Source organism: Saimiri boliviensis, chromosome 4 (genome assembly GCF_048565385.1).
Source record: "Saimiri boliviensis isolate mSaiBol1 chromosome 4, mSaiBol1.pri, whole genome shotgun sequence".
Lineage (NCBI taxonomy): Eukaryota > Metazoa > Chordata > Mammalia > Primates > Cebidae > Saimiri > Saimiri boliviensis.
This window is the reverse complement of record NC_133452.1, coordinates 50236602-50256113: the sequence shown is the minus strand read 5'-3', so window position 1 is coordinate 50256113 and position 19512 is coordinate 50236602. Positions and strand designations below refer to the sequence as shown.

The 19512-nt window shown below is 39.7% G+C and overlaps 1 protein-coding gene and 1 pseudogene across 2 annotated transcripts in view; one reads left to right on the top strand and one right to left on the bottom strand.

Annotated features, from left to right (window-relative positions):
- Nucleotides 1-19512, bottom strand: part of MAN1A1 (mannosidase alpha class 1A member 1) — a 182018-nt gene that overhangs the window by 141448 nt on the left and 21058 nt on the right. The gene's annotated exons all lie outside the window — the stretch shown is intronic.
- Nucleotides 16599-16699, top strand: LOC120363427 (U6 spliceosomal RNA; annotated as a pseudogene).

Below are 19512 nucleotides of genomic sequence, written 5' to 3'. Positions count from 1 at the left end.
AGCACTACACACTGGGGTCCATTGGGGGGAAATGGGGGAGGGATGGGGGTGGGGAGGTGGGAAGGGATAGCATGGGGAGAAATGACAGATACAGGCAAGGGGACGGAAGGCAGAAAACCACACTGCCATGTGTGTACCTATGCAACAATCTTGCATGTTCTTCACATGTACTCCAAAACCTAAAATGCAATTAAAAAAAAAAAGCCAGAAATCACTATTTTCATAAAGGATTATGAATTATAATTCTGTAAGTTATTATTTGAAGGTAGAATTCATAAAAAATAGATTGGCCATAAAATGTCACATTTGTGGCCGGGTGTGGTGGCTCATGCCTGTAATCTCAGTACTTGTGGGGGCCGAGGCAGGCGGATCACAAGGTCAGGAGATCGAGACCATCCTGGCTAACAAAGTGAAACTCTGTCTCTACTAAAAATACAAAACATTAGCTCGGCATGGTGGTGGGCACCTGTAGATCCAGCTACTTGGGAGGCAGAGGCAGGAGAATCACTTGAGTCCAGTAGGAGGAGGTTGCAGTGAGCCAAGATTGCACCATTGCACTCCAACCTAGGCAAAAGAGTGAGATTCCATTTTAAAAAAAGTAAAAAAAGTTACATTTGTTTTTCCAAAAAAAAAAAAAAAAAAAAACTTTCTGAAGTAACTGTCCTTAAAATTGTCCATTATTAATAAGTGGAGTATCTGTTATCATCTAGAATCCATGATCTTGTAAGATTTTGAAAGTGATCTTTTCATACTGCTGATGACGGTTTTACAAATTATTATCTGGGTGTAACAATAATAAAAATATATAAAAGGACTTTACTTATGAAATGTTATACTTATGTACTACTGCCAGAAATGCTGGTTCCTAAGTATAATCTTGAAGTAGCAACCAGTGATTCTACAAGACTTAAAAGCCATAATTGGTGGGTCCCAGAAAGGTATTTTCTTATTATCCTTGTCATGAAAATAGTCAGCATTTATTGAACACTTACACATTAGGAAGTATGTAAAGCATTTATCTTCTCAGTCCCTTATAACCACTCTGCAAAAAAGGTAGTCTCCCCAGTGAGAGTCTCATTGCACAGATGAAGAAATCAAGAGGTTAAATAATTTTCCCAATGCCAAATCTTGGTGGTGGAGGTTGGCTATGAATTCAGACTGAGTCTAACGCCTATGATATGTTATTGTGTACACTGTCCTGAGCCAAATGTGTGATCCATGCAAACTGGGGGAAATTTGCCTTCCAAATAAACTTCCAAATAAAGTATGACTCATGCGGTGTTGATATACATCTTTGTATGTTTCTATTACCTATCTCATTATTCTGGAAAAATTTGATGTTTAAGAGTGAGGCTTTCAGAAACATGACATGCAAAACCAATTGCCAATCTTTCTTCTTTGGAAAGCCTTGTAGATGCAGGGAGAAGCATTAAATGTACTGGTACATTAAGAAATTGAAAATATGAGTATCTGTTACTTCTGGGACCCTGTAGAGAAAAAGTTACCTGACATATACTGAAACAGAACTTTGTTTTACATGCATTTTAATAGCTAAAAGTTCCTTCCTTTGAAAGACATCTGTTCACCTCTACTTGGACATCCTACATAAATTATTTCATAAGAGTGAGTCTTGGTTTCATTGAGGATTATATTTCATCACCAAAAGAACACTCTAATAATTTCATTTTGTGCTACTGAAAAGAGACGTATTGCTCAATATACTAGCTTAAATGTTAATAATACTCTAAAAATTGCTGCTAAATGGCAATATCAGATTTCTTATTAAACACATGCAGAAAAAAAAGTACTGAGATATGGGTTATTTTTCAAAGCTCCCTACTATGGTTTCATCTAGATTTCTACATTACTAAGATTATCACTTAAAATGGCAAATAATTATTTTAGACTATATGTGATACAGTATCATCTTTAAGGCAAGCACTAACATCTAATATGCTGTATTATTATCACCCTAAAATCATATCTTCTATGGATTGACGATCATCTGAGATATTTTGTAAGTGATAGCAAATACTTTCTAGGCCTGCAAATGCATTATTCTAAACCTCCTGGCAGGGTTTTAAAATCTGATACAGCCTGATTTTTTCTTCAAAACGGTAAAAAAAAAAGATAATCATCATTCATTCTATTGTTGCTGGATGGCAAGTGGACAGCATTAAATATACGCCAGATTCAGCAACCTGTTAAAGTAGACTGCATTACTTAATATAAGCTTTGAATGCAATTACTTCCAATTTTCTTCAGCTATTTTATGGCTTAAAAATCGGCAAAGACCTCCATAAATTTAAGAAGTAAAAGATGTCAAGTTTGTCAGCAGAGGTGAAACTATTTTATTATTCCAAAAGACTACACAAAGCTGCATCACAATAATAAAAATATGAATACCTATTAGACCTACTTCAGACAATACAGATACATTTACCCCACAATCAAACCTCTTTTTCCCTTGCTTGTTGCTGAAACCAACAACTGTAAAAGCCTAATGTTCTTTCTCAGCCTCTTAACAGCTGGAAGTGGCTACTGGTCAAAGTTCCGGCCAATGGGACATCTGTCAAGTTCAATGGGTGTCTCTGCTTTCCCTCTTCCTTCTGCCTTGAACAAAGGTATGGCACATGCAGACGTGCTGTCACAGTGGTTATCCTGCTGTCATAAATGAATTAAAGCCAGGAGAACTGCAGTGGCACTTTTTGTTTGTTTTTGAGAGGGAGTCTTGCTCTGTCCTCCAGGCTGCAGTGGAATGGTGCAATCTCGGCTCACTGCAACCTCCATATCCCGGGTTCAAGCAATTCTCCTGCCTCAGCCTCCCAAGTAGCTGGGACTACAGGTGCCCGCCACCATACCGGCTAATGTTTTGCATTTTTTGCAGAGACAAGGTTTCGCTATGTTGGCCATGTTGATCTCAAACTCCTGACCTCATGATCCACCCGCCTTGGCCTCTCAAAGTGCTGGGATTACAGATGTGAGCCACCATACTCAGCTGATATCTTCTCTGAAGAAGGAGCCAGCCAGTTATGTTTATATGTCAAACTAAAGTTTGAACAACCACCAGTCACTAAGGATTTAGCATTCTAACAGTTATTCTTTGTTTTTTTTTTTTGTTTTTTTTTTTTTTTTTTTTTTTTAACTGGAGTGATCAGCTCAAAATTGGACTACGTACCATTGCCCCAATTTGAGAAAATAGAAGTTTTTCCCTGCAGTGTTTGTTATAATATTATTTGGTAACTGAACCTACTCTAAAGGTTTGACAGAGACAATAGTATAATAAATAGTAAGATTTACCAAAAAATTTACAGTAGGCCAAGTCCTCTGATTAAGTTTTAAAGACTAATATGGGCTTAGTGGAAGGCACAAATGGTTAACAAAAAAAAAAAAAAAAAAAAGGGGGTAGGTGGTCAGGGTTCTGGGATTCACTCAGAAAATATCAACATCATGGAATAATTTGAGGAGTTTTTCTCCACCTTGTTTGAAAAAGTAAAATATTTGATCAAAATCAAATAAACTATTCAAGTAAATATTGTTATCAAAGAAGGCTGTATTTTTTGGTAAAAACCTCCAATATTAAGGCATCTTCTATAATTTATCCACAGTGCTAGTAAAAACTGAATGACCCCAATAATTACATACCATTCTGTTAATGACATTAAACAGCTTTAGTTTTGTGAAAAGGGGCTGTTAAATATTTTATAATAGAAATTGTATTAAATATTGTGCTTCTAGTCAGTAAAGCTAACACTACTTTTTGAAATGTTTAATTTTTCCCTACTTTTACAGGGTATCATAGTTGAGTTACAACTTCTCTTTTTAAAATATAAAATTTCTGACCCTCAAATATGTATACGTGAAAGAATACAACTTTCTCTCCAAAGTATTATTGTAAATACATGAAATCTTATTTAAACAGGTTAGTATACTCGTGATCTTCTACCATCAATTTCCATATAAACTGACTCTCTCACACTGTTTTCTTTTCAGCGTTTGAACAATATTAGAATTCCACATCCTTCATTTCTGGAAACAAGACTGTTGTTGCAAATAGAGAAGTATGACCTTCTACCGTTGACAAAAAATACCTTCTCATTACTGAATATAAAATGCTGTCCTTGGCTTAGGACTCTCTAACTTGATTTAAAATATCCTTGTTTAAAATGCTCCTTCAAACTAGAAGGATATTTTACCTTCTACCAGGATGCTCTTTCAGGATTTATGAAGCCTCTGTCCCTCTCGCCTGATTCCTTGATGTTGTTCTGAGAAGGCCACTCTCCCAACTAACTACTCACCTTTGAATTTCACTGACAAAGAACCCAGGTCCTGAAATCTAATGGATTGAGTATATGGCCTGCAACTTTTTTCTTTTGAGAGATAGTCATGCTCTATCTCCCAGGCTGGAGTGCAGTGGTGTAATCTCAGCTCACTGCAGCCTCAACCGCTTGGGCTCAAGCAATTCTCCTGCTTCAGCCTCCCTAGTAGGTGGGACTACAGGCACATACCACCATGTCTGGCTAAATTTTAATATTTTTAGTAGAGACGGGGTTTTGTCATGTTGGCCAGGCTGGTCTTGAACTCCTAACTTCAAGGGATTCATCCACCTCAGCCTCCCAATGTGCTGGGATTACAGGCATGAGCCACTGCCCATGGCCCTGTAAATGTTTACTTTGAGCAATGGTAAAAATGTTCCAGGGGCTCCAGCCCTCTGTTAACAGTGGCCACTCCTGTAGAACTCACAGAAAGAAGATCACACCTTCCTCAGCCAAGTAGAAAGCAAATTCCCCAAGAGATTCAGCTGGGCAGCAGGCTGGAACCTGTCCCAGTACTAGACTCTCCAGACCAAATGCCATTCCTGTGTTCCTTTGTGCCAGGTAGAACCGTGCATTCCTGCCAGAAACATTTTGAGTACCTACAGCTCTATGGCCTATGCTACATTGAATTCTTGTCCACAAGGAACTCACCAGTGCACAGCTGTATGTCTGTGATGATCTTATCCACATTACTAAGTGCTGTCATTCTGGTTCCATTTCTGCTTTTTTTCCTCTCCCAGACTTGACCTTCTGGGTACTGGGTTCCACTCAGCTTAGACCAATCACTACTATGATATGCCTTGCCAGTATTCTTTGGAATCCAGACTCAGATCTCAATTCCATTCTCAGAACTAATGGTAACCAAGGTAAAGGAACTGTCTTCCTAGTATGATCTTTAGTCTTCGGGACCCTCTAGCCACTGGTCCAGACTACCACAATAAAATGCCACTATGTACACTGAAATGAGGCAAGAAACATGGTCCTGTGTGTGCTATTTGCTACTCAACCAGTCCTGCTTACAGAAATTCTATAAAAACAGTTATATATAAAAATCAGATCTGTATAAACACTGATTCACTGTAATCCAAGTCTCTTTTCCCCAAATCAACTAATTCTTGATGAAGAGACTTAAGTATTTCCCCATATTTCACTGATAAAGCTGTTGAGTTTTTTCCAAAAATGTCTTTAGCATAAAGCTCTGAATTAGGAAGTAGCAGACCAAGATTTGAGTAACAATCATTTCAAAGTAGATGAAAGTCTTTAATTAGTTTTCAACTGCTATGTAGCTGTGTCTTTGATGTGGTGCTCCAGCATGCAACCAAGCTCATAGCAAGGTGGTGGCTGACAGAAGTAGTTTTCCCTTCTAACAGCCTGACATCACAGAAAACTGGCTGGATTTTGCCCAAACCCTTGAACGATACCAATTACATTTAAAGCTGATCTCTCTTAATCACAAAGTCTGTGAAGAAGTATTTAGCACCGTTCCACCACTTTAGAAAGTGTCAGCAAGACAAACTTGTCAGGTTGAACAAAAGATTGCATTACAAAACGTAGTTCTGCTGTAAACTGCTTTTCCCAGGTTCTAGCCCTAATTTAAAAATATGGCAGATATGATCCAAATCAAAAAGGTTTTGTTTCTTCCTTTTAAATAGAGAGTCACGGTGTTTTCCTTTATGCCCACAGATTTAAAGTTGTAATACAATGATCCAAAAGGGATTGAGTGGATATCATCCTTGCTGCAATTAACACTTTTCTTTTGTCATATTATGTAAGCCACAAATTTGTTAAATATCATAAGATAAATGTATTTCTAATATGATCACAACCTCATATATTTTTACCAATACTTAGTAATTGTACAATGTTATCAGTTATCAAGTACTTTTAGTACTTAATTGATGCCCAACATGTCAGTGTTCTGTTTTTTTTTTTTTTTTTTTTCATTTTAGGTTTTGGGGTACATGTGAAGAACATGCAACATTGTTGCATAGGTAGACACATGGCAGTGTGATGTGCTGCCTTCTTCCCCATCACCTATATCTGGCATTTCTCCCCATGCTATCTCTCCCCAGCTCCCCACCCCCCACTGTCCCTCCCCTATTTCCAACCAACAGACCCCAGTCTGTGATACTCCCCTCCCTGTGTCCATGTGTTCTCATTGTTGAACACCCACCTATGAGTGAGAACATGCGGTATTTGATTTTCTGTTCTTGTGTCAGTTTGCTGAGAATGATGGTTTCCAGGCTCATACATGTACCTACAAAGGACACAAACTCATCATTTTTGATGGCTGCATAGTATTCCATGGTGTATATGTGCCACATTTTCCCTGTCCAGTCTATCATCGATGGGCATTTGAGTTAGTTCCAGGTTTTAGCTGTTGTAAACAGTGCTGGAATGAACATTTGTGTGCATGTGTCCTTATAGTATAACGATTTATAATCCTTTGGATATACACCCAGTAATGGGATTGCTGGGTCAAATGGAATTTCTATGTCTAGGTCCTTGAGGAATCGCCACACTGTCCTCCACAACGGTTGGAGGATTTACACTCCCACCAACAGTGTAAAAGTGTTCCTATTTCTCCACATCTTCTCCAGCATCTGTTGTCTCTAGATTTTTTAATGATTGCCGTTCTAACTGGCGTGAGGTGGTATCTCAATGTAGTTTCGATTTGCATTTTCCTATGACCAGTGATGATGAGCATTTTTTGATATGTTTGTTGGCCTCATGTATGTCTTCTTCTGTAAAGTGTCTGTTCATGTCCTTTGCCCACTTTTGAATGGGCTTGTTTTTTTCTTATAAATATGTTTTAGTTCTTTGTAGATTCTGGGTATCAGCCCTTTGTCAGATCAGTAGATTGCAAAAATTTTTTCCCATTCTGTAGGTTGCTGATTCACTCTAATGACTGTTTCCTTTGCTGCGCAGAAGCTGTGGAGTTTGATTAGTCCCATTTGTCTATTTTGGCTTTTGTTGCCAATGCTTTTGGTGTTTTGGTCATGAAGTCCTTGCCTACACCTATGTCCTGAATGGTTTCACCTAGATTTTCTTTTAGGGTTTTTATGGTGTTAGGTCTTATGTTTAAGTCTTTAATCCATCTGGAGTTAATTTTAGTATAAGGTATCAGGAAGGGGTCCAGTTTCTGCTTTCTGCACATGGCTAGCCAGTTTTCCCAACACCATTTATTAAACAGGGAGTCCTTTCCCCATTGCTTGTTTTTGTAAGGTTTGTCAAAGATCAGATGGTTGTAGATGTGTGGTGTTGCCTCTGAGGCCTCTTTTCTGTTCCCTTGGTCTATAGCTCTGTTTTGGTACCAGTACCATGTTGTTTTGATTACTGTAGCCTTGTAGTATAGTTTAAAGTCCAGTAATGTGATGCCTCCTGCTTTTTTTTTTTTTTTTTTTTGCTTAGAATTGACTTGGCTATGCGGGCTCTCTTTTGGTTCCATATGAAGTTTAAGGTGTTTTTTTCCAGTTCTGTGAAGAAGGACATTGATAGCTCGATGGGGATAGCATTGAATCTGTAAATTATTTTGGGTAGCATGGCCATTTTCAAGATATTGATTCTTCCTAACCATGAAAAGGGAATGTTTCTCCATCTGTTTGTGTCCTCTCTTATTTCGTTGAGCAGTGGTTCGTAGTTCTCCTTGAAGAGGTCCTTTATATCTTTTGTTAATTGTATTCCCAGGTATTTTATTCTCTTTGTAGCAATTGTGAATGGCAGTTCGTTCTTGATTTGGCTCTCTTTAAGTCTTTTATTGGTGTATAGGAATGCTTATAATTTTTGCACATTGATTTTGTATCCTGAGACTTTGCTGAAGTTGCTTATCAGTTTCAGGAGATTTTGGGCTGAGACAATGGGGCCTTCTAGATATACAATCATGTCATCTGCAAATAGAGACAATTTGACTTCCTCCTTTCCTATTGGAATACCCTTTATTTCTTTTTCTTGCCTGATTGCTCTGGCTAGAACTTCCAATACTATATTGAATAGGAGTGGGGAAAGAGGACATCCTTGTCTAGTGCCAGATTTCAAAGGGAACGCTTCCAGTTTTTGCCCATTCAGTATGATATTGGCTGTTGGTTTGTTGTAAATAGCTATTATTTTTAGATACGTCCTGCCAATACCTAGTTTATTGAGGGTTTTTAGCAAAAGAGGTTGTTGAATTTTGTCAAAGGCTTTCTCTGCATCAATTGAGATAATCATGTGGTTTTTGTCTTTGGTTCTGTTTATGTGGTGAATTATGTTTATAGACTTGCCATATGTTGAACCAGCCTTGCATCCCTGGGATGAAGCCTACTTGATCATGGTGGATAAGCTTTTTATGTGCTGTTGCAATCAGTTTGCCAGTATTTTATTGAAGATTTTTGCATCTATATTCATCATGGATATTGGTCTGAAGTTTTCTTTTCTTGCTGAGGCTCTGCCAGGTTTTGGCATCAGGATGATGTTGGTCTCATAAAATGATTTGGGAAGAATTCTCTTTTTGGATTGTTTGGAATAGTTTCAGAAGAAATGGTACCAGCTCTTCTTTGTATGTCTGGTAGAATTCAGCTGTGAATCCGTCTGGACCTGGGCTTTTTTTTGGGTGGTAGGTTCTTAATTGCTGCCTCAATGTCAGATCTTGTTATTGGTCTATTCAGGGTTTCATATTCTTCCTGGTTTAGGCTTGGGAGGATGCAAGTGTCCAGGAATTTATCCATTTCTTCCAAGTTTACAAGTTTATGTGCATAGAGATGTTTGTAATAATCTCTGATCATGGTTTGTATTTCTGTGAAATCTGTGATGATATCCCCTTTGTCACTTTTTATTGCAACTATTTGATTCTTCTTTCTTTTTTGTTAATCTGGCAAGTGGTCTGTTTTGCTGATGTTTCCGAAAAAACAGCTCCTGGATTTATTGATTTTTTGAAGGGTTTTTTGTGTCTCTATCTCCTTCACTTCTGCTCTGATCTTAGTTATTTCTTGTCTTCTGCTGGGTTTTGAGTTTTTTTGGTCTTCCTCCTTTAGCTCTTTCAATTTTGATAATAGGGTGTTAATTTTAGATCTTTTCTTGCTTCTCATGTCGGCATTTATTGCTATATATTCCTCTGGACACTGCTTTAAATGTGTCCCAGAGATTCTGATATGTTGTGTCTTCATTCTCGTTGGTTTCGAAGAACATCTTTATTTCTGTCTTCATTTCATTGTTTATCCAGTCAACATTCAAGAGCCAGTTGTTCAGTTACCATGAAGTTGTGCAGTTCTGAGTTAGTTTCTGAATTCTGAGTTCTACCTTGACTGCACTGTGGTCTGAGAGACTGTTTGTTATGATTTCTGTTCTTTTGCATTTGCTGAAGAGTGATTTACCTCCAATTATGTGGTCAATTTTAGAGTAGGTGTGATGTGGCACCGAGAAGAATGTATAATCTATGGATTTGGGGTGGAGAGTTCTGTAAATATCTATTAGGTTTGCTTGATCCAGGTCTGAGTTCAAGTCCTGGATATCCTTGTTAATTTTCTGTCTTGTTGATCTTTCTAATATTGAAAATGGGGTGTTAAAGTCTCCCACTATTATTGTGTGGGAGTCTAAGTCTCTTTGTAAGTCATTAAGAACTTGCCTTATGTATCTGGGTGCTCCTGTATTGGGTGCATATTTATTTAGGATCGTTAGCACTTCTTGTTGCATTGATCCTTTTACCATTATGTAATGCCCTTCTTTGTCTCTTTTGACCTTTGTTGGTTTAAAGTCGATTTTATCATAGATGAGAACTGCAACTCCTGCTTGTTTTTGCTCTCGATTTTGCTTGGTAAATCTTCCTCCATCCCTTTATTTTGAGACTTTGTGTATTCTTGCATGTGAGATAGGTTTCCTGGATACAGCACACTGATGTGTTTTGGCTTTTTATCCAATTTGCCAGTCTGTGTCTTTTTATTGGGGCATTTAGCCCATTTACATTTAGGGTTAATATTGTTATGTGTGAATTTGATACTGCTATTTTGATGCTAGCTGGTTGTTTTGCCTGTTAGTTGATGCAGTTGAATTGTGTTGATGCTCTTTACCATTTGGTATGTTTTTGGAGTGGCTGGTACTGGTTATTCCTTTCTATGTTTAGTGCCTCTTTCAGGGACTCTTGTAAAGTAGGCCTGGTGGTGATGAACTCTCTGAGTACTTGCTTGTTCGTAAAGGATTTTATTTTTCCTTCACTTACGAAGCTTAGATGGGCTGGATATGAAATTCTTGGTTGAAAGTTCTTTTCTTTAAGGATGTTGAATACTGGCCCCCACTCTCTTCTGGTTTGCAGGAGTTCTGCTGAGAGATCTGCTGTGAGTCTGATGGGCTTCCCTTTGTGGGTAACCTGACCTTTCTCTCTTGCTGCCCTTAGCATTTTCTCCTTCATTTCAACCCTGGTGATTCTGACAATTCTGTGCCTTGGGGTTGCTCTTCTTGAGAAATATCTTTGTGGGGTTCTCTGTATTTCCTGGACTTGAATATTGGCCTGCATTGTTAGGTTGGGAAAGTTTTCCTGGGTAATATCCTGAACAGTATTTTCCAGCTTGGATTCATTCTCTCCATCACATTCAGATACACCTATCAAACATAGATTAGGTCTTTTCACATAGTCCCATATTTCTTGGAGACTTTGTTCATTCCTTTTTACCCTTTTTTATCTAATCTTGCCTTCTTGTTTTATTTCATTGAGTTGATCTTCCACCTCTGATATCCTTTCTTCTGCTTGGTCAGTTCAGCTGTTGAAACTTGTGCATGCTTCGTGAAGTTTTCGTGTTGTGTTTTTCAGCTTCATCAATTCACTTATATTCCTCTCTAACTTGTTTATTCTCATTAGCATTTCGTCAAATCTTTTTTCAAGTTTCTTAGTTTCTTTGCATTGGGTTAGAACATGTTCTTTTAGTTCACAGAAGTTTCTTATTACCCACCATCTGAAGCCTGATTCTGTCAATTCATCACACTCATTCTCCATCCAGCCTTATTCCCTTGCTGATGAGGAGTGTGATCCCTTGTAGGAGAAGAGGTGTTCTGGTTTCGGGTGTTTTCATCCTTTTGGCACTGGCTTCTTCCCATCTTTGTGGATTTATCCACCTGTCATCTTTGCAGTTGTTGACTTTCAGATTGGGTTTCTGAGTGGATGTCCAGTTTGTTGATGATGAAGTTATTTCTTTCTGTTTCTTAGTTTTCCTTCTATGAGTCAGGCCCCTCTGCTGTAGGACTGCTGAGGTCCACTTTAGGCCCTGCTTGCCTAGGGATCACCTGCAGCAGCTGCAGAACAATAAGGGTTGCTGCCAGTTTCTTCTTCTGCTACCTTTGTCCCTGAAGGATACCCACCTAATGTCAGTCTGAGCTCTCCTTTATGAGGTGACTCTTTGGATATATGGGGGTCAGGGAGCTGCTTGAGGAGACAGTCTTTCCTTTATAGGAGCTGAAGTGCTTTGCTGTGAGCTTCATTGTTCATTCATAGGTGCTGGGGAGGTACATTTAAGTTTGCTGCAGTGGAACTCATAACTCCCCCATTTTTTTTCCCCAGGTGCTCTGTCCCGGGGAGTTAAGGCTTTATTTATGAGTTTCTGTTGTGCTGCTGCCTTTTTTCAGGGCTGCCCTGCCCAGCAAGGAGGCAGGCTAGTCACTGTCTGCTGCAGAGGCTTTGCTGAGCTGCTGTGGGCTCCACCTAGCTGCCATGTGAACTTCCCTGCAGTCCTGTTTATACAGGTATAATTAGAACTGCCTCAGCAATGGCAGGCCACCTCCGTAATGGTGGACTCTCTCTGTAATGCTGGACTGCCTCAGCAATGACGGACTACCTCCATAGTGGTGGACTGCCTCGGTAATGGTGCATGCCCCTCCCCTACAGAGCTAGACCGTCCTGGGTTCAGCTGTGCTTGCTGTGAAACTCTCAATCCAGAGCGTTTCAGATTGCTGTTTTTTTGTGGGGGTGGGACCAGCCGAGCCTGATCACCTGGCTCCCTGCATCAGAGTCCTTTTTTTTTTTTTTTCTTTTTAGCTGAACCGTTGACTGTCTCCCAGGCGTTGCAGTTGCCTTTTGAAAAGGTGCTGGGATCTGTGTGATTTCATATGCGGCGACCTACTGCGCCAGCTGAAACAGACGCGCTGAGATTCATGGTGCTTTTTTGCCCCAGAATCTCCTGGCCTGGCTTCCTGTTTCAGCCCCCTTTTCTATCAGTTGAATGGGTGACTTTGTCTTTCTCGATCTCCAATTGCCAGCTTAAATGGTGCCTGGACTCATGTATTTTGTACAGAGAACCACCATGCTGGGACGCCAGTGAAAACAGCTGCACCAGCTGAAACAGCTGTGCTGGTGACCCATGGGGCTCCTCAACCTGGGAATCTCCTGGTCTGTGGGCAATAAAAATCCATCTGGAAATACGGAGTCCACTCACCCTCTGCGCTTTCACTGGGAGCTGCAAACCTGAGCTGTTCCTAATTGGCCATCTTGGGTCTGTCTCCGTTAGTATTCTTCTTAATCTTAATGATGAACAATCACAGGTTATTTTTGTTTGTGTCTTGCGATTCTCAGTTTCTCCAAGTGGGTTATGACAGCGGAAGGTATAGGAATGTGCCCAGGTTCTTTCCTACCCATTCCAGGAAGTCAGTCTAATTAGCTTCTGCACCCTATGGTAATGCAGGTGTTAATGATTAACTGACCTATCATCAAAAGGACAAATTCTGTAACCAGGAGAACGAATACCATCTCAGATAGTACTACGGAGTCTTGTATAGACAAATCAAACAGCTAAAACTGATAGGAGAGGTAGTGGAGAAATAAGTAGTTGAAGAATACCCTAAATTCTAAATTATTCAACATTCCTACGGGATGAGAGGGAGTGAAGAGGGCAAACACATAAGTTTTATACAATATTCAGAAATAAAAATGACAGTGGCAAAATCATTTTGGGCCTTGCAAAATTTACCACTACTACAATATAGATAAATTCTACATGAGCAACTGTAATGCACAGTTATCTTAATGCTCACTGTATTTCAACATACATAGTAACAGTAGTTTCCAAAAGCTTCCAAATCCAAGTATAGCTTGTATTTAGATTTTCTTCCACTTCTGCCTGAGACAGCAATAACGCCTCTCTTTTTCCTCCTCTTCAGCCTACTCAACATGAAGACAACAAGGAATGAAGACCTTTATGATGACTCACTTCCACCTGACGAATAGTAAATATATTTTCTCATAATTTTCTTAATAACATTTTCTTTTCTATAGCTTACTTTGTTGTAACAATACAGCATACCATACATATAACACAAAATATTTGTTAACTGTTTATGTTTAGTCAGTAAGGCTTCTGGTCAGCAGTAGGCTAAGAGTAGTTAAGTCTAGGGGGAATTGAAAGTTATATGCAGGGTTTTATCTGCATGAAGGGTTGGGGCCCCAATCCCTGCATTGTTCAGGGGTCAACTTTAATTTCTTTCCTTATAATCTCCAGAGGAACCTCACTGGAAAATTAGAAAATGAGAAATCGCATTCAGTAATTCACAGGACCTGAGTATTTCTGAGTATTTCTTACCTTTAATTATATATTCTAGAAGTTAAGCACACTCTTTTCCTATGATAGCTATGTTTTTTTTTTTAATCATCAGAAAATTTTTCTACTTTTCACTTTATTGTAGAACTGAGAGCCCTATGGCTCTGTCATGAATATCCTCATTGTTAAAAGTCTATGAGTATTTTATTTTCAAATGAAGTTGTTACTAAAAACATAAAAGACCACTGGTTTAAAACAGGGGTTTTTAATCTTGACACTACCGACATTCAGGCTGGATACGTCTGTGTTTGGGGGTTGGGGCGCGCAGCCCTGTGCATTATTGGATGCTGAACAGTATCCCTGGCCTGGAAACACTAGATGTCTGTATCTTACCCTCCAGATGTGACAACCCTTATCTCCAAACACTGGCAAATGTACTCTGGGGAACAAAACAGCCTTAGTTGAGACAAGTTAAAGCATATCGTTCGATTAGAATAATACTCCTAGGACTCACACAGCACTATGCACTAGTTACAGTTACAGGCATTTTACATATATCAACACATTTAATTTAATCCTCAATAATAACTCCACAAAGTTGGGCCTATATTTACCTTCATTTAACAGATGACAAAACTGAGGTACAGTGAGGTTAAGTAACTTGCCCAGGTCACTGGACACATAAATGTCAGAGACAGAAATCAAATTCAGGGGGTCTGGCTCCAGAGTTTTTGCTCCTTTTACACTAAACCTGCTAAGATGCAGGGAGAATAAACACAAATTAGAATTATTTTTCATTCAAGATTTTCAGTAGTCTGTCCGAACATGGTGGCTCACACCTGTAACCCCAGCACTCTGGGAGGCCGAGGTGGACAGATCTCAAGGTCTTGAACTCGAGGTCAGAAGTTCAAGAACAGCCTGGCCAACATGGCGAAGCCTCATCTCTACTAAAAATATAAAAATCAGCCAGATGTGGTGGTGTGCACCTGTAATCCCAGCTACTTGGAAGACTGAGGCAGGAGAATTGCTTGAACCCAGGAGGCGAGTTACAGTAAGCCAAGATTGTACCACTGCATTCCAACCTTGGTGACAGAGCAAGACTCCTTCTCAAAAACAACAACAACAACAACAAAAGGTTTTCAGTAGTCTTACAACATTGGGCACTTTAAATACCCCTATTGAACCCAGAATATTTATTTTAAAAATAGGAACAATAATGGAATTGAAATAAGACAGTTTATCAAAGGCCTCAGCAAAAGTCCTAAGAAAGAATAGAATATACTTTTTATTTAACAATACTCCTTACATGTAGATACAGCATGTTTGCTTGTCTTATCTGTTTATCTGCATAAACTAAGAATGGCTACATAAAAGAACTACTGTGCAACTATCAACCTAGCTTATTTTGATTTGGGTTACTCTTACCAGTAACTCGAGGCACAAAACATCTCTTGGGAAACAGTTTATGTTTGTTGAACATAAATCATAGCAATAGGCCTGTTGTTAGGTCCAGGGTCAGATTCTAGGCCATGCTGAGGTCCGAGGAGAGTGAGTGGATGCATGGCAAATAGCTGAAAAAACACTCAGGGGATCGTAGGTAGGTGAAATGCAGCTTTATTCAGCAGCTCTCTCATCAGCAGCTCTCTTAACACTGTTTGCTCTATCTCAGCTGCTTAAGCCGGCTGCTCCCACACTTTCCTGTGTGGCCAGCTCTACCTGCCTTCAGGATGAGCAGTTTAACTCTCTCTCTCTGGGCATGAGCGGGCCAAGCTGTGTCCTGGCTCCCCGCTGTTTCTCTGGGCATGAGCACCTGTACAGCATCAGCAGGGCAGTTATACCTTTCACAGACAATAGTGGCCCAAACAAAGCATGAATTTACACAAACAGGTTATATAACAAGTGGAGTATGCACCTGTCTCTGAACTCACTGAGTCATGCAGACTCAGATGTCTGCCTTGGCCTACTCTTTACCAAAGTGCATACATGTAACTTACATCTGTATTAGTCTATTTTCATACTGCTATATACAATTGCTGAAGATGGGGTAATTTATAAAGGAAAGAGATCTCATTGACTCACAGTTCAGCATGGCTGGGGAGGCCTTAGGAAACTTACAATCATGGCAGAAGGTAAAGGGGAAGCAAGGCACCTTCTTCACAAGGAAGCATTAAGGAGAAGTTCTGAGTGAGAGGGGAAGAGTCCCTTATAAAACCATCAGATCTTGTGAGAACTCACTATCATGAGAACAGCATGGGGAAAACTGCACCCATGATTCAATTACCTCCACCTGTTCTCTCTCTTTACATGTGGGGATTGCAGGAATTATGAAGATTACAATTCTAACGAGATTTGGGTGAGAACACAAAGGCTAACTATATCAAGACCACATGATTTACCATTCACAGCTGACTAGCTCTATGTATGCAAGTGACGATGCTTGACTTCATATACTGTACTCATACATAGTACCAAAAGTGGTAAGCAGAGTGAACAACCACCCTACCCCAAATATGTCCATGTAGTAATCCCCAGACCTGTGCATATATTATTTTACATGGCAAAGGGAGTTGACAGGTAAGATGAAAGTTACTTAAGAACGATTAAGTTGACCTTAAAATAAAGATCAACCTGGATTACCCAGGTAGGGCAAATTTAATAAGTGAGCCCTTAAATGCAAAGAACATTCTTCAGCTGGGGGCAGAAGACATGCAGCAGAAGAGAAAGTCAGAGATTCAGCTGAACAGAACTCCATGTGATGGTGCTGGTTTGAAAAAGGAAGGACTGTTCAGTTCTTGCTTTGGCAAGATGTATGAACACTGAAAAAAACAGAGAAGATTAGCATGGCCCCTCTGCAAGGATCACATGCAAATTTATGAAACATTCCAAATATATATATAGAGAGACAGAGTCTCACTCTGTCACACAAGGTGGAATGCAGTGGCTTGATCTTGGCTCACTGCAATCTCTGCCTCCTGAGTTTAGGCCATTCTCCTGCCTCATCTTCCCAAGAAGCTGGGATTTCAGGTGCGCACCACCATGTCTGGCTAATTTTTGTATTTTTAATAGAGATGGGGTTTTGCCATGTTGGCCAGGCTACATTCCATGTTTTTAAGAGAGTAGTACAACATGGTGACTATAGTTAACACTGTATTGAAAACTGCTAGGAAAGTACATTTTAAAGGCTCCCCATACAATAAATAATAAGTAGGTGAAGTAACAGATATGGTGATTAGCTGAATTTAGCATTCTACAATGGATACATATTTCAAAATGTGTACACCATAAATTTATACAAGGTTTACTTGTCTGAATGAATGAATGAATGAAAAGAAAATGGAGGGAACAATATGATGAAGAATGGAGCTGGCTTTCAGAAACAGAGAGTTCCCTGGCTGACAGCAAGGAAATGGGGACCTTAGTCCTACAGTTGGCAAGGAACTGCATTTTGCCAACAACCTGAATGAACTTGTAAAACAGATTCTCCCCTGGAGCCAGATAACAGCCTGGGCCAGCTGGCAGCTCATTTTTGGCCTTATGTGACTCAGTGCAGAGAAACCAAACAGGCCCACTCTATCTGTGACCTACAAGACTGTAAGATACTAATTTGTATTAAGTCACTCTGTTTGTGATAATTTGTCATAACAATGAAAGAAAACTAACACACCACACAACATGCCCAAGGAAGAACAGTAATTCACCCACTGCCATACCATGAATTACCAAATGGCAGACAGGGATTTAGAAACCTGGTCTTCAAACTCCAAAACTATTTCCTTAAGTACCAATATCTGCATAGGCTTCCTGACATGCAAATAGCTTTGCATCCATTCACTCACTGGCTCCTAACATCCAGGAAAGGTAGGCATTATCACCACTCTCACAGATAAGAGATAAAAGCTCAAATGCATTGTGTACCTTGACGGGGCTGAACTGTTAGTAAGTGGCAAAGCCACATGCTCCTTCATCTCAGTGCCTTTGCATGTGCTGTGCATTTAACAATAAGAATGTGGTAAGTAGGTTAAAACAAAGTAAGTTATAAAAACAGAGAAAAATAATTTTCTGCTGTTCAGGGGATAAGAACAGGCCAGAAATTATGGAATAAGATTTAAATTAGGTCTTGATAGGCAGGATTTCAAAAGATAAGACCTGATTATTTTATAAACTTGGAATCAAATTCCTGATTTGATGTATGTATGTGTGTGTTTTAACTGGTCACCATTAAAGTGTTTAGACTTCATGTCATAATGAAGCAGCAATATGCAAGGCTGTTAAATGGTTACTATGTCAGGGAAAGTAAGATTGGTTCATGAACTGATATTTTGCAGGCATGTTTACATCACAGTTAATGGAACAACATAAAATGCTAAAGCTGGGGAACTATCATTTCAGTGAGGTAAAACCTTCCATAATTAATATAGAGCAGAGCCCTGCACAACTTGCCTCTTACAAGTAGGCCTACAACAGAGAAATTTCCAATAAGATAAATACAACAAAGCAGATGTCTGGATGCAGCAGAGATGCCAGAAAACCTCTGTGCAACCAGGCAATCCTCTCCTTTCTGTCACTTCAGAGGCTCTGTACCATGCCTTCATTTGTACTAAAAATCAATACTCCACCCACTGGCCATAGATGATTAGACACTTAACTAAAGCTGGTCAGATTCCCCATTCTGGGAATTTGGAATTGAGCCTCTGAGATACTTATTAGAAACTCTATTAGTGCTTAAACTTATTGGCCATGTAAACTTGAGAACTGATTCATAAGACAGCCTGTGTGCAGAGGAAAGAATAAAGCAGGTACGACTGAAGACAAAAGCAGCCCAGAATAAGAAATGAGGAATAGCGGTCTTGCTTCCTGGTAACTTCACATTTGTAGTTCCAGGATCTGTGAGGTCTTCACCTAGATCCATGAGAGATCCCTCTTTATCTTACAATAAATATCTCCCCACCCACTCACCAACCCCAAATTGAGTGGATTTACATTTTTACTAACAAATGATCTCTTCTATCAGATTCTCAAGAAAGCACTTTGGGACATGTGTCTTCTCTCTGTTCCTAATACCTAGAAAAATCCAAGGATAGGTCAATCTACTTGTCTGTCTTGTCCAAATATGGCAGAGTGGCTGAATCCTGCTAAGGAAAAATCCCACTAGTCAGCAGAGAAGGCCAGCTGCCGGCTCTGACTGTGTGCTCAGCAGTACCCAGTAAGTACTGTGTTTCTCTACTCAGCCTTCTCGTTACCCCTTGTCATCTGACAGCTACCACCCCACCTCTCTGGCCTTATTCACAGTGACCTTCTTGAAAGAGTTGTCTGTGCCTTTCCTTAGCTCCACTGCAACACTGCCACCCTGAATACTGTACTGTATTGGCCCCAGTAAGGGTCCCCTTCTTGCTGCTTCTTACCAAATCCACAGAAAAATTCTCAATTACTCTTGACCCTTGGCAGCATTTGACACTGCTGAGACTCACTCCTTCAAATATTGAGTATCTAAAAATGCTCCAGGGTGCCATGCTCTGCCAGTTTTCTTCCTGCATCTCTCTGATTGCTCCTTCTCTGTCACTGCTTACTCTGCACATCCTGTAATTGTTGATGTTCCCCAGGCTTCTAGGCTGTTGACTCTTCTTACAGGACACATTATCCCTAAGGGATCTTATTTATTTCCACAGTTTGATGGCCTCAAGATTAGCATCTCTAGCCTAGACCTC